This window comes from Cyanistes caeruleus, chromosome 4 (assembly GCF_971803275.1).
Source record: "Cyanistes caeruleus chromosome 4, bCyaCae1.hap1.1, whole genome shotgun sequence".
NCBI lineage: Eukaryota > Metazoa > Chordata > Aves > Passeriformes > Paridae > Cyanistes > Cyanistes caeruleus.
Window position 1 is genome coordinate 23446104 of NC_141704.1, and position 16807 is coordinate 23462910.

At 35.7% G+C, this 16807-nt stretch overlaps 1 long non-coding RNA gene across 1 annotated transcript in view; it reads right to left on the reverse strand.

The window, feature by feature from the left end:
- Positions 1 to 16807, reverse strand: part of LOC147653481 (uncharacterized) — a 100195-nt gene that overhangs the window by 19435 nt on the left and 63953 nt on the right. Inside the window, exon 3 of the long non-coding RNA XR_015286249.1 lies at positions 12118 to 12209. This is a non-coding gene — a long non-coding RNA (uncharacterized LOC147653481). The remainder of the gene's footprint in view (positions 1 to 12117; positions 12210 to 16807) is intronic.

A 16807-nucleotide genomic window follows, 5' to 3' on the forward strand; every position in this document is an offset into this window, starting at 1 on the left:
TAAATTTTACTTTTGGTGAGAGATCTAAACATTTTCAGAAAAATAAACCCCAAACTATTTCCTTCTGGGAATTTTCTGGGAATGTTGGTAATTTAAAGAAGTAATTTGTGTCTTTAACCTCATCCTGTGAAATCTGATCCAACAGAGCAGCGGAATCCTCAACTAGAAATCCAAGGAGCTGGATGTTACCAGTCCTAAATCACATCAATATTTTTTCTATTGAAAGCTTTCTGCAAATCAAGGGAATATATATATAGGTTTTGGGGTGTAATTGTATTTGAGTTATTCTGTTATTATTACATCTAAATAGCTTACCTACTTGCCACAATTTTTTAAAAATAGTTGCAGAATTTAGAGATATAAGATCTGATAAGAAGTATAGGCTTCAAAGATCATCTTTCATAGTGAGTCATCTTTATTAATGGCTGCATTTCTTTTCTGCCTCCTTTGCAAGTCAGATCAATCCTACTGAGAGTGCCAAATGAGAATGTTAAATTGCATTCTTTCTTCTCCATATGTGCCCAGCACTGATGCTGCTGCATGGGATCCTTGATCACCAGGAATGACTATCTGTAGATAAGCCATGCTGCTGAAGTGTGAAAAATATATAGTGCAATTTTGCTAGGATTATTTCCAGAATAACATCACTTCTGACATTGACCATGGAAATCCTAATGGTTGAGTTTATACTGTTGTTGACTTGTTTGCAGCCACTATAATTAAAAAAAAAAAAAAATCAAGTTAAGCCAAGCAAAAGTGACAAAAACAGACTCATATTCTTTTTGCAGTGTCATGACATAGGAGGGAAAAAGTAGATATTCAATTATGTCCTGAAGTTACAAGAGTTACTAGAACTTTTGTTTTAGCAGTATTTCATTAATAAGGCACCAAAGAATTCAGCAATACAAATGATAGAACAATCTCCCATTCTATTTTTAGCCTTAAAATATTGTAGTCATAAAACCTGTCATAATTAATTCCAAAGCTGAATCACAGCAAAGACAAAAAAGGCTTTAGAACAATTTTCCAGTTTTCTCTTGATAACTATTGTGGGGACTGCATCTGTGAGGATAGTTTTACTATTTTTTCCTCTCAAGAGTGACAGGTTTTCCTTTTACATATCTTTCTCTAATTTTTTGCTTTCTCTTATTTCTAAATACTATGTCCCAGATTAAAATGAATTTGGCTCCAAGAAACCAAAGTAAACTTGGATCAAATGGTATAAATATCTGATCCAGAACTGTGACTGTCCCTGTAATTTTTGTTGACATATAATTGGAACTAAACAGGAATATTTTCAGTCACAGATGATGTTAGAACTAAACAGATACTGTTCTAGTTTAACTTGTTCAATATTTTTCTGACAACTAGTGCTCAAGATTGTTTATGTGAACACAGTTTATACAAGATAAGTAAATGAAAAAGCTGTGGCCAAGGCTGTAGAACAGGTTACTAGGAAGTCACATATTGTGAGTTCAAGCTGTGTGTTGTGGGTTCATAATGCATTAGCAATGACACAGTATTTGCAAGTTTTTCCAGCAGAGAAACACTGAGATAGTTTGATATCAAGCAGGTTAGTTGCTTCATGCTCATTGTAGTGCTGGGTCATGGACCTAGCAGAGCTATTTTGTGGGATGGCATCCTCAGGAGACACCACTCTGAGCACTGCCATGGCACAGCTGACAGCACTAGCTCACAGTATAGCTCCCCTAAAAGCTGATATTCAGTTGCCTGCTTCCTCAACCACCATTCCATCAGCTTCTCGATAGTAATGTGAAACAGCTAGAGAAATGCCTCTCTGGAATGAAAGTCATTAAGGCATTTTGCTTTCTGAAGTTTTATTTTTTCTTCTCCTGTGATAAATTCAATATCTAAAGTAGTGTCACTGACTGTTGGATGCTGTCTTACAAAAAAGAATCCAGGCCCTCAAGCCTCAGTGCAGTAAACTGAGATAGGATGCTAGGAAGGGGGACTGTCATCTTTATAGAGAGATGTTTATTGCCTACATTGCTAAGTAACCTGAAATCATTACATCTTCTTAGTACTGCCTTACGTAGAAGATAAAGAAAACTGTTTTCTTAGCAAAGTTCTGTATGAGACAAGGGCATGCTGATAAAATCCATGGTTGGGTGGAAAGGATAATACTGACTGAGACAGGAGATTTTCATTTTAAAAGCAGCTCTATGGATGATGTTGGTAACTACTTTCCATGACTTATAGTAAGAGGAGAAACATCAGTCACTTGACAAAATTACTCCCTCTACTTTCATTTTCCTATTTATTCAACAGTATTTTGCAGTTACAATACATCAACAAATCAAAATAGCTTTTGTGGTTGCCACTCCAACTAGAGAAACCCAGGTTTTCTTATGCATTTCTAATTTATACTGTCTGCAGTGAAGAATTTATTTACAAGAAATTTATGACCAGAATAACTCTGGAGTAGTACAAGCTACTACGAGTATGTGTAAATTAACACGAACAAAGAAGATGTTTCATCAGTCCTGGCTTCATCAAAGATAAAATTCCTGGAAATAAGAAAGATAAGTAGAAGAATTTCAAGAAGCCATTTATGTTAGTAGAGTAACAGATAATTTGAAGGTGGTTTCATGTTTCATAACATCCTTAAAAACTGCTTTTTCTAATTATTTTTTTCTTGTTCTTAAATTTCTCTGCTTGACTTAAATTAGATTTTTGTTATTTAAATGTGAACAGTGATGCACTCCAGTTACATATGAGACTTCCAGGTTACATATTTTTAACAACAGAATACAAATAAATCTAACATTTTAGAGATTTGTCACTGCAGGATTTTAATAAATCTGGACACATACTAGAAACAAAATCTTAGACTGGAAATTAAAACTTGGGCAGAATATTTGAACCAGGCCTGTATGATTGTTGCTGCTCAGCAAATTCTAACAAGCATAAGACACAGCCACCATCCATTTTAAAACAGAGCACAACCTGAAGCTCCTGGGAAAAGGTGAGAGGACCTGATCTGACACATGCTGGTCAGAATTGCAAGCATCAGAAAGTACACATAGCATAGACAGGAGCTTGTTGATAGCTTTGATGAAACCCATTATATAATCTTTGTGGAGATGAATGGTCTGTTCACCTCTGGGAAAATTGGATAGTCATTATTTTAATATGGAAACTGGTACATGGACATTGCAGCAAGCACTAAGAATAGGCACATGGGTCATGAAAGTGAAGAAAAAGGAGTCATGAGCTGAGGAAAAGCCAGACAGTGCTTTTCAAGAGACACTTATCTTAGCAATGAGGGAGAAACGAAGACCCAGTTCATCCCATCACCTATGAGTTGAAACAATCTTCACTTAGTCTAAGGGAGAAATTAGAGTTATGACTAGGAGAGTTATATTACAACATATATAGTATATATTACAACCATACTTGGGTTTGGTCACTTTAGAAAAAAAGGAATTAAAAAAAAAAGAAGAAACTATTCACTTATATTTTAGTCAGGGCAATGCACATGAATATATGAAAATATATTTATTAACCTCAGTGGAGGAAATATTGTGAGACATTTTTGATGCCAAATAATTTTTAATTTTTTAATGAGCAATGTATGATAGACAAATTTACACATTTATAAACATTTATACTTCAAGACTTTTTCCTTGAACTTCCATTTTAGCTGTGCTCACTTTGTGTTTTAGAAAAATCTAATTTTAGGGATCAAAGTACAACCGGTTTACATAAATTAGCTTTTATTCCAGAGAAAAGTGGGTAAGCATGACCAGAAAACTACAAGGAATAGGCTGAACCATAACTGGTTAAAGATGAGCTGCTATAGGTAGTGTCCACAGAATGAAAATGGTGTCACTGGAGCAGGAGACAAGATTTGCAAGTGCATTTCCCTCACATGCACTGCAGTAACTTAACAGGCAAGAAAGGGAAAAATATGTTTGTCAGCAGGAAGATTAAAAAAATTAAATTTGTACTCAGTGTATGTAATGAATTACGGTTAAAGCACACGTCTACAATGATGTCCACTTTGTGTAAGGACTAAGGTGAGTAACTAAAAATATGGACTGAGAAACTGAGTCTGGTACTTTTTGATACCCAAGTCCTGAAGCAAGAAACAGTTGTATACAAAGATTAGGTTGTCCATAGATATTTTAAAGGCAGATATTTGATTGGTTTTTTTTTTTTCAAATAGCACAAACAAATGTCTTGATAACATAAGGTAAGTATCAGTATGGTCCCACAAAAAAGGAAACTTCAGAATTAATATATGGTTATAAAAAGATTCTTTCTTGAAATATGCTGAAATGCACCACACAATAATTACAGATGCCAAAACGAAGATGTATCACCTTTCTCATGAATACAATTTTTTTTATAACAATTTGTTATACATATTTCCAGATATCTTCAGGTATTAATTTCAGTGCACTTTGCTGACTGCAGCTGCTGACTGAAATATTTGTCAAATTTTAATAGAGTAGAGGTCAGATGTAGGAAATCAATGTATTGATCTGATTTTTTAAAAGACTACTTCTAGGCAAAATGTGGACTATATTAGCCAGAGTAGAAGTGTCAGAGGGCATGAAGGATTTTAAACCACAACAGAGAGAGCATATTTCCAGACTCTCCCAGCCATGTAGGGAGCTTTGTTTACAAGTAGATAGAGATTTGGAAAATGTGATAAAAATGTGAGAGTAGGGTAACTTACACACGAGGTTTATTTGAGTTAGCTCTGGCCTACCTGATAGCAATCTCTGTCTGGAGGGTTTAATTCAGAATGTGTGAATTTAACTTGCATTGAAGATTAGTTTCATGGCAACAATCAGAGACTAGATAAGGGTTCACATTTGATACAAGAATCACTAATGAACCAAAGGCATTAATCTTTTTTGTGTGGCTGAGTAGCATGTGAGTGGGAGACTAGTAAGTTTTATATGAAATGTATGACTCAATGTACTTAAGCTATGACTTATCTGAACACAGTCCTTGCAGGCAGAAGATAATGTTTTTTTCCTCATAGCAAGCTAATCACTGGAGAATAGTTTAGTTAAGGACTAAGTCAGTCAATAGATGAAGACAGCCAGATCCCTAATTTTACATTGTCAAAACAAATGATTTTAACTTCTTCCAGAAGTAGTTCTTGTGTTTCAAGGGAAGACATGGGGCAAAGCAGCAGTGCAAGCCATGCCAGAGGTTAATTTGATATATTTTGTCAGTCTATCAAGGACCTGTATTTCAGTGCCTAGAAGAGTATTTCACATAAATGTAGCAGGAAAGGTATAACAAACTTTGCTTGGAGAAGGATGGCTGTCACTAACAAGCTCAGTTTTAGGAAAAAAGGTGCTCAGGCAAGGATGTGAGAGACTCAAGACCCCATAGGCAGCTGGAGTCTGAGTTGAGTTCTCAGTGGGAAAGTATTAGCTAAACATCCTGAACACCATATTTGTTACCTCATTTTCTTCAAAATCCTCTTTTTTTTAAACTTTCCCAAGGAAGCAAAATTTTATTTTGGTTTTATTATCAATATTATCATAAAATAATGAAAGCAAGAGAGCTTTTCCAGGCCTTGATTGTTTTAAAATGTGAATCTGACAGAGGCATGTTCAACTCTTTAATTGGTTTATCAGAAAGCCTACTTTCAGAGCCAGACAGCAGTTGGTTTTGCCAGACTTGCAAGAAGCTCCCAGGAGCCTTGCTTAGAAAATCACTTGCCTGGCTGCCTTATTCAATTCCCACCAAAAATCAATTATGGATACTCAGGATATGAGTGAGCCATGTTGTGGCAGTCCTGTGCTCCTGGTGCCATTCCATTAGCAGCTGCAGTGTGCCTGGAGCTTTATGGTTTTCAGAACCCTAACCACAGGAGTAACCCTAAACCCTAGCCCTAGACAGAGCATTTTAAGCTGCCTGGGAGTGAGACTACAACCAAGTAGAAAGGGTTGAAGGGAGCCATGTTGTGACAGTCTCGTGCTCTCCTTGGCAGGCCTTTTGCAGATGCAGTGTGCCCGGAGCTCTGGGCTTTATGGTTTTTCACAATTTTGGTGACAGTTACACAACTGAACACACCGAGTTCATGTAACAACAGCTAGAGCTTGTTGACTGACCTCCTCTTTTACAGGGGCTTCAAATATTTGAATATTTGATTGGTTGAGGTCTGAACACCACCCAGCTCCCAGCCAAGTAGATGCCTGCCTTTAGTCTTGAATGGGATTGGCTGTTTGAGTTTGAATCGAACATATCAATGTCTTACCTGGGCACTTGTTTACTTCTACTCTTTAACAAACTAGGCTAGTTGACTTGGCGTCTGTTATGTCCAATTTTATCTGTGCAGCTTACAGACCAGCTGTAGATGTCACACCTTTTACTTAATTTCTTATTTCTCTACTGTTGTAATTATTGACTGATGTTGTGGACTCTCCATCCTAAGGTGTTTAAGGCCAGGATGAGGCTCTGAGAAACTTGGTCTGGTGGAAACTGTCCCTGCCCACAACAGAGGATGGCTGGAATCAGACAACCTTTAAGCTGCCTTCCAAACCAAACCATTCTATGAGTCTATGATTCTATGAGTTTGTCTTCTCACACAGCTAACCTACTACACTGTAATTTTAGAAATTCCTTAGAAGCTGATATTATCTCTCCTGGTAAATATTTTTCTTTTCTTTTTTTTTTTTAATTTTAAATGTTTATTTTTTAATAAGACTTACCAAGAGAACAGTACAAAAAACAGAACACCCACCAGTCAAGAGCAACTTTATTTTAAGGGTGCAAACTGTTCTGGGGCTGGCTGGGAAGAATTTTCTTCACAGCAGCCCATACAGTGTTTTGAATGTGTGACTGAAATGGTGTTGACAACAGAGCAGCATTCTATCTGTGCCTCAACAGTGCTTGCATGACATCAGTGTCTTTCTTGTTTCTCATTTTGCTCCACCTGAGACTGGGCTGTGGGTGGGCAAGAGGTTTGGAGAGAACACAGGCAAAACAGCTGACTCATTGATTTCATCATAATTTCATCAATGATAAAAAACTGAGTAAGAGAACATAACCTTAAAAACAGGTGTATAACCTACTTTAAACCAAGGGAACTGTTTATAAAAAGAAAATTTTGTAATGTATAGTATTTTAATTAAATTACTACAAATATTTATGATTTGAGTTTGATATCTGGAATATAGTGTAAGCTAAATATTTTGAATAGAGGCACTATGATTGCATAATTCCATTATTTATCAAGGAACTTACCAAAAATTTACAACTGGTGAATTTTTATTCTATTTTATCTCATTTATTTTTTTGATTCTTCATATTTTCTTATGGCACTGATTTAAAAAAAAGATTTTGTCTGCCTTCGGGCTCTGTTCATTCATGGACATTTCTGTTATCACAGGTCTATAATCATCAACTTCAATTTGTTTTTTCTGCAGTTAAAGAATTTATTCATTATCTAGATCCATGTTTTAAATAATATCAATTTACACATTAGCTGAATACCATTATTGCACATAGATTAGCTGGATAAATATGAACTCATTGATTTTGGGGTTTAGTGAGGAGAAGACAGAAGAATTCTGTACATGTAATGCAAATGTAGGCCCTTAATTAAACAGTCATTTGGGGTTATATGCATGTAAATAAGGATGAATGGGATTCATTAAATACTCATAGAAGGTAATTCATTGGTTAATGTACTTTTAGTTCACTGCAGAATCAGCTGGGATAGTGGAATCACTATTAAAGGTATAAATTTATGTTCAGCTTTATCATCTGCACTAATTTCAGAGACTAAAAAAACAATGACACCATAGTAAGCTGGTTCTCTAGGTCCCCTTTATAACATTTGAAACGATCTAGTAAATCTGAAAGGATAACTCATTCCATTAAAAGTAAAATAATTATAGGTGATACTAATTCCCCCAGTAAAGCTTCTCTTTCATTGCTAACTTAGACTAGATGCCAGAAGGCTTATGTTAGTGAAAATTAATCCCCTCTGAAGTCTGAAGACTGAAGTCATCTCTTCAGTTTCATAACACACAGTTTTGGTATTTCAGTAGCTCAACACAGTGTTGTAAGAAGTGAAATGTCAGATAAAATCTTCAAATTTGGAAAGTAAAAATGTAGAATTTATAAATTATTATTTAGAAAATTTTAGACTACACCTGTTACCAGAGATTGGCCCTCCTCATGACTGTAAGCATGAACACACTATGAAATTCCTACTGCCTTCATCCACCCAGGCAGAAAACAGCCAGACATCTCGACTGAAGTAGTCCATTGGCTCCGATAGGATTATTCAGATGTTTTAAGGTAAGTAAATGTGCTGAATCATGGTCAAATCATTATCCAGGTTTCCTGAGTTTCATTATCCTTGTCCCTGCCTTGCTGAATGGACTTTTGGGTTTGGATGAAAAAAAAAAAAAAAAATCACATTTAATTTCTCTTTACCAAAACCAAATTCTGCATCTTCTGAGACTATTTAACTTGAAGCAGATATATATCTTTCTTACCATTGATTGTTCATTTTCATCCTTCATTTACTATAGTGCTAAAAGGCATTTCCTATTTTCTAAGAAATACAGAGACATAGTAATACTTGTTAAGGACCTGCTATAACAGCCTTTGAAAACAGAGTTTCTCCATTGATTTCAACAAGTTTTGAACTGAATTCTAAAAGATTAAATTTAGGAAAAAGCAATTAAAGAGTTCTCTCATCAACAGCAAAAAAGTTTAGAATGTCTGTGTATTAATTCTACTGAAAACAATGGCAAAATAACTGCTTACTTGTCTAAAATGAATTATTCTTAACCTCTGTCATGTAAACAATTCCAATAATCAGCATTTACATATACAAATATATAAAATGAAAAAATGTGTAGTAACTAAAAATTAAATTATAATTTAACAGATGTAATGAGATATAAGTATTAATAACCTCATTTAAAAGTCTGATGAATACAAAAGTTCTCACATTATAATTACTCTCAGAAAGAAAAGAAGTCTTGTTAATCTGTTGAGGAGCTGATGACACAGAAAATTATCAATAATGGAAACATTGCACAAATTAATTCTAAATTAAGACAGAATAGTTTATATTTAATAATAGAAAGACCATTTTTAGTAGAGAGTAAGTATGATCATAGAAGAATAGAATGTTTTGGGTTAGAAGGAGACTGTTCTGAACATTAGACTTCTTTGCTCTCCCATGATCCTCAATTTTTTGAAAATAACTAATCTTTTTCTTACAACAGGTCTAAATGAAGCTAGATACTGGCCAGCAGTATCCTACATATACTGCATCAACTGAATACTAATGAAATGTCTCCTTTCAAAAAGTTTTGAGGCTGAAAAAGACTAATGGGAGGTTTTTCAAAATGGAGAGTAACACAAAATACAATTGCTTGGGCAATTTTAGGGAAACAAATTTGTGATATTTATATTGATTTATGTATAATTAATAACTATTTTATTGGTTAATTCTGAAGACACACTGTTTTTTTTATTAGTCTGAGCTACTTCTCATCTGTAGAGGCATAACTGCAGGAATACAAAACTAAGAAGACAAGGCTACCATAATTTTTCCTGTTTGGCAAAGAAAGTTCATTATTGCCATATCCTACAGAGTATGCCACACTATTCTATATTTTCATTTTTAGTTGTTTCATTAATGTCTGTATCCCCATCATCATCTTCTTTTGTCTTTTAGTAACAGACACAATCTGGCACATATTGAACATATTTTGCATATAAATTCTAGAAAGCATAAAATACAAGTTTATCTTTGCCTTCAATTAGCATCATTATTTCTGTTTAGTTGGCAGTTCCTTGAAGATTCAAACTGAAAAACTGCTTTTATTAATCATGGCAAGAAATGCTAAGGCAGCCCATGGGAGAAGCCTTCTTTTACTTATTGGCTTTTCGTGCAAGCTGTATTGGCAAAGTCATTTCACATGTTTAATAGATGACTCCAGCTTGTAAAATGTATTGGTCAAGGTAGGTCATATAGTAGAGTATTTACAGATATTGAACCAGACAGGTTCAGTAACTAGAGTAGTTAAATAATAATGACAAAAGGCTGCGTGTTTACTCTTGTTTTTTTATGCCTTCCATAAATATTTTTGTGCCATAGGAAATTTAATGCTATAATGCAGTCAAAACATCAGGCTTTAATTACTTTCTGGTCAAAATTGACATTTTGTTGTAATTTCAAAAACCTGTCATCAAAAGCTTAATTTTACTTGATAAAGACTGAAGTTGTGCCATCATGAAGGCTGGAATCATTTGTGTCCAAAAACAAGATGTAAGGTGTCCATAGGAGTAGCAGTAAAGGAACTAGGAAAAATCTCATCATTTTCAAATAAAAATCATTCACAGTGGAAGCTTTCAGTTAGCAACCAGCTATTAGAACTGAGTCCAGAAGTCTGCTCTTGTCTCAAGAGTTGGATTTTCTAGTGCTGTAGTGCTCCTGTAATGTAAATCTACTATCATGAAGGAAATACTGAAATTCACACAATGTCATGTAAAGTTAAGAAGTTATCAGTAAAAGATACTTTGGTATCCAACAGACAGAACTTTTTTTCTTTAACTTGGATTAGCTATTTACACTTTCTGTTTTGAATTAGGATTTGGTCATTCACCATTCGTAAAAGGCATTGAGTGCCCACTAATCCTGAATAGTTTGCTGTCTCACCTGTGGGGTTTACCTTTAATCTGTCACTGATTTAAAGCTCACTAATGTCATTCAGTATTTCTACATAGGCAGCAGGAAGAGATGTGTATGATTGTTCTTTCTCTTGCACTGATCTGCCCAAAACTATCCAGTTTATTAACATTCTCACAGTACTGCAGTGAAGCTACCGAATTCTTTAGAGGGGTCTACATTAGTGCACCTACATATCTTCCCAAATTTTCTTCAGTAAATTCACACTTCATACAGTGCCTTGCATTTGTCCTTTCTTTACCTGTGCAAACACTATCACTGTGCTTCCATAGCCCTACTCTTCTCTGCCATCCTGCCTTCTGCCCTGGATTGCAGAAGGACAGAGATGCTCTGGAGGGGAAGTGCAGACAGTGCACCCATGTAGATGTGCCCAGTGGCAACTGGGAGTATCACACAGCAATGAACTGGGAGCAGGGTGCCAGAACTAGCAGCTGACAAGGATCAAAGTGCTTTATCTACTTGAATGTAAGAGCCTTCCTTGCCATTCCTGACTAGTGAAAAAACACTTAACAAAACAAGACTTTTCATACAACAACTAGGAAGAAAATATGAACATACAATAAATTTATATTTTTTTTTTCTTGTGCTTACAGGAATATATTTTGAGCACCAGGCAGAGCAACACACAGAACTCTTCAGAAAACATTTGTTATGCTGTAATTAAACACAATGGCAATTAATGAAATAAACCTCTGCATTTTATAGAAAACTGTAATTTTGATAAAAAGGGATAAACAGAATAGCATTATATTGTGCTCTTCAAATGCAGAAGTAGTTACTTCACAACAAATGAAAGAACTCTGCCAACAAGGCTTTCAAAGTTAAATAAATCTACTTGTTTGTTGTTCTAATTCAGTAGGTCGGTATTTCAAAGAAACCCTAGAGATAAGCAAGCTGGCAGGAAAATGAGGAAAACAGTTGTGGGGAAGGTAGTGAGAAAAGGTTTTGGACCTGAATTACTCTTGGCATTTACAGGTTGTGAGTAATGTTAATAAAAATTACAGCTGCAACAGTGATGACTCTCTGTTATAATACATACTGTCAGGAGCAGCCTCTTCAGTGACCTCTGGTAATATGATTCTGCTGGTGGATGCTTGTGAATCTGCTGAGGAAGCAAGTTGGAGCTGCAGAAATGGCAAGCCATCCCTCATTCCCCAAACAGGAGTCTGGCACTGAACTAGAGATTCAAAAACTACAACATATAATGTGCAAAAATAAATAAGAAAATAAAAAACCCTCTTTCCTACATAGGAGGAACACTTCTATTCTGCTGGAGATAAGGGTCATGATAGCACATAACCACAGACCCTTTATCTAACTGATCGATGGCTATTCTTTTGGCTGTTTAAAAATGCCTTTTGTCCACAGGAAAACTGCTGAATGAACAAAGCCATTGGAAAAAGTGTTACCTTTTGCATGCTGGAAGTAAACACATTTATTGCTCATATCTTTTGTTATAACTTCTTCAGATATAGCACTCTATATTTCATCTTCAGCACGCCTGTAAAATTACAAATGCATCTATTATCTACAAGCATTTGCTAGAGAAATGCAACATGTAATTACAACAGCAAAAAGCTACTTAATTTGCAGTTCTTCTGGAGTTCAGTTTTATCATTTCAATAACACTTTCAAAAGAAAAAAAAAAATGGCATGTGCTTACCTTACCCACTAATCCTGGAGAAAATGGGGTTTTTTGTCAGAATAATACACACTAAAAAGTAACTAATCATTAACGCTCCACCAGTCTAGTTGTTAGATGTGTAACTACCAATTTCCTGGAGTTTCTGCCTAATAGAACCTGCATTCATCTTTTCCTGAAGTACAGCAAAGTAGTTGAAGAAGCTCTGTTTATGTGTAAAAGAGAGTCAACTCCCTGCTGTGAACTGGCTGCTTCTTGCCTGTTACAGTAAATAAAATAGCTAAGCAGTGTTTAAAGACTTATTTTAATATTGACATTTTTGTGCTGCTTCTTTTTTCTTCCTCTCTTTTACACAAAAAGAAACCCTTGAGAAAAGTATTTTTCATTCTAAGTGATTGTGGGAAGTAATGTTGGGAGATAACAAGTGCAGTGGGTTGGGTAAACATTGTTTGCATCCCATCTAGTTCTTTCATATAGAGCTTGTCTCTTTGTGTTGCAATGAAACTATTAACAAAAGTTTTGTTCTTAGAGCTAAAGAAGCTATCCATATGTAATTTTTGTTTCCAATATTCTTGGCAAATTTCAATTGCTTTGATATTTACCTAATACTAAAATTTTAAGTGTTTTAAAAAATAATCACTGATTAAACAGACTCTATTAAGTCTCTGAAATTGTCCATTAGGTTTAGATATCAGGAGCCTTTCTCACATATAATGTGAAACAGTAAAATAGCAAAATCCACCATCTTGTGACATTTAGTGCATCTATAATTTCTTGAGCTAACCAAAGCGTGCCCTTCAGAGAATGTTTTCCCAAATTTTACAAGTTTTATCTCTTCTTTCCATGCTGAAAATTCCTACATTATTTTGGTGGGGGAAATAGAAAATAGAGAATATTGAAAAACAATTGACTTGGATGTGTAGAAGAAACTTTTAAAAGGTCATGGAGCCTTTCTTAATAGTCCTCAGACATCTAACACGATCAAATTTTTCAAATGTCTGTTTCAAACTCTTCTATTCTGGTATTAAAATGCTATAGTTCTCTGCCTAGCTCTTTTGGAGCACTGGAAGAGAGACCATATAATTAATTGCCAAGTATGGAGTCTTATATGCATAAAGACAAACATCAGTCAAAAAACATATTTCTCAGGCAAAGTACTTAGAATCATTTAAATTACTTTTATTTTGCTGAAAGAGCAAGAGCTTCCAGCTTATTCCTGGATATAAACATTTTTATTAACATTGGCATTATCAGTCAAACCTATTACTTCAGAGTCTAAGGGCCTCTCTCCCTGCAAAAAAAACATTCACTCATTCAACTACAGAAGGCACTGTTAGAGCCCAAAATAGTATGTGTTTAATCTGAATGAGCAAGGCACTTGTCAGGAGTAAAAACTTAGAATGAGAGCAGTCACATCACAGCACTTCAGAATTTGAAGCTTGAAGTCTGTAGTCCTTGAAAAAATAATCCCCATGAATTCTGGGAGCAGCTAAACAAGATGACATGTAAAGGGAAACAGCACAAAGTAAATAAGGCAGGGATGAATATGTAACTGGGGCAAAAACGGTGAGGATCAAGAAAAGTGGATGGAGAAATCAATTCAGAACTGCAGGAATTTTTAAATTGCGAACATTTTATATATTAATTTCTTATAAGTCTTTTATTATAGATTTCCAAGCCAAATCACTTCTATTTTTTCATGTGTTAGAGCCAACAGACTATGAGAATACTTAGAAAACAAAAGGATTTCTTCAGATACTTGATTGCTATATTTTTGTAAGTTCATGCAGGCAAACAGCAGCAACAAGAGATTATGCATATGCATACATACAGCACCATCTCAGCAGCCAGTGGAAGTCAGAGTGCTTGTTCCCATGTCAAGAATGCACAACTGACCTTTTTTTTTTTTTTTTACAAAAAACTTTACTGCATTAAAAAAATGCCACATTATTTTTTGGATTAGTCAGGCACATTTTCAGAGTTGAAATTTGATAAGTAGCTGAGGAATAACAACCTTGGGATTTCAACCACCATCTATATTTGAGTAAGTTGCCTTAGACTGTCTTTGCAGTCAATGGAGAGAAGTTGGCATTTCTGGGGCACACTTTATCTCATCTTAAAAAAGCTGTCTAAAGCAGGTCAGACAAATTGCCCCCTTGCAGTGCCTTTTACTCCCCACAGACAATAAAAAGCATGACTAGCCCAGAGGTACACGTCTACATTTACAGATAGGTGATAAATTCCATGCTATATGATTTATGATGAGCTGACTTTGATGGCCAGGGAAGGATGAGTTACAACTCAATTTTCCCCTGCTCCACAGCTGGGTTGTTTACAGGGACTCTCAGCAAAGTGGATACCACTGTATGTCTAAGAAATTGGTCTTGTGTTGTAGCCTTACATTCTTGACACCTAAACAGACATTCAGAAATTACATATTCACAGAACTGGTGGGCATGTGTTCATCTCTGAAACCATCCCACCCCTTTGAAAAACTCCTTGGATATTTGGCTGAATGAACTGATAGGTTGAAAAGTTATTAGATGAAGACCAATTTGCAGCTAGCACTGCTAGATAACTCTCTGAGGGGAAACCATGATAAAAATTTCAAACAAAATTAGGCAAAAGGATTCTCCCTTTGCATTTATCCTTAGGTAATTAATTTAAATGAAATACAATAATAGCATAAAGAAAACCACTCATCTCTAACTACGTCTTTTGCTTCTTCATCACCTTCCTACTCGTTTTGCTCAACTCAGTCTTTTATTTGTGATAAAAAACACCTCCCACTGATACCACTGAAATAAAGCTGCTATTAAATATGAATAAGTTTCATTATTCAGCAATATGCTGTATATGCACTGTATATCTTTGTCTTATAAACTATAAGGTTTCTCTGGTTCAGGGACTGTTTATTGTTACCTTCATAAGTATATCATCTAAAAACTATCATATATATGATTGAAAGAATAGTGTTATTTGCACAGAGAGAATAATAAAATCATTCTAGTTTAAGCAAAAGTCATCTTAAATAAGGAAATATCTTCTTAAGAGATGGTCATACTGAATTTTAATGTTACACTTTCCAATTTTGTACTGCAAAACCAACCTTTGATTTGTAACCTCTCATGCTCTGTACATGGCACAAACATGAATGGAGCTTGAAAATAACTTAAAGGTTAAGTTTTTTGCTTTTATTACACTTGTTTTTTTGTTCAAGGAGAGCAGTGGGAATTTTTTTTCCTAACAATATTACCATAAAGGAGAAACCCTAGATATTCTCTAAAAGAGTTCCTCCAAAAGAGTTACATGTAAAAATCATTGGATACATTGAAAAATCTTACACTGGATTCAGTTTACTTTGGTTTTGATCCTTGCAGAACCCACTAGTACTTTAAGGATTAGAGAAAAATAAATTATTTCTGTTTCTTCTTCCAGTTTTAAAGGATGTTTTCCACTTGATTTTGCTTTAATTCCATTGTTCTATGAGACCTTTAATGTGATACCCCATTTCTTGTGATAGCCTAGCCCATTTTAATACAAACCCCTGAAAGAAAGCTATCTTTTTTCAGAAGCAATAATTTCTCAATTCAAGTACCAGAAGTTATTATCTTGAGTTAAACTACTTTACTACAATACTCTGACTATAGATAGAAGAGTCAGAAGACAGAAAATTCTAGTCCTAAATTCCTGTAAGGCAATAATTCTCATTTTCATACAATTTGTTTAGCCTCACACAGCATGGAAGCACCATATGATCAATATTGGTCCTCCACAACATCCCTCTCTCTGAACTGAAGAGAGATGGATTTGGTGGATGGAGTGCTAGATGTCAGAAGTTGTTTGGACAGTCACATCCACAGGGTAATGTCAATGGCTCAGAGTCCCAATGGCCATCAGTGACAGGTGGTGTCCCTCAGGGGTCAGCACTGGGACCAGTGTTTCTGAACATCTTCATTAATGACTGACAAAGGGCTCAAGTGCACCTTCAGCAAATTTGCAGATGACACCAAGCTGAGCAGTGCAGTTGGCACATCCAAAGGATGGGATGCCATCCAGAGGGACCTGGACAAGCTCAAGAAGGAGGCTGGTGGGAATGTCGTGAGTTTTAACAGGAACAAATGCAAGGTGCTGCTGCTGGGTCAGGGCAAACCCCAGAATCACCACAGGCTGGGGGAGGAACAGATCCAGAGTGGCCCTGCCAAGAAGGACTTGGGGTGCATGAGAGGTTGGGCATGAGCAGGAGAAGTGCCCTCCCAGCCCAGAAAGCCAATTGTATCCTGGGCTGCATCAAGAGCAGTGGGGCCAGCTGGTCAGGAGAGGGGATTCTGAGGCCACAACACAGGAAAAACATCAATCAGTTGGAGGCCACCAGATCCAATCCAAGGCAGGCCACCAGAGTGGTCAGGGAGTTGGAGCACCTCTCCAGTGGGGAAAGGCTGGAAGGATTGGGATTG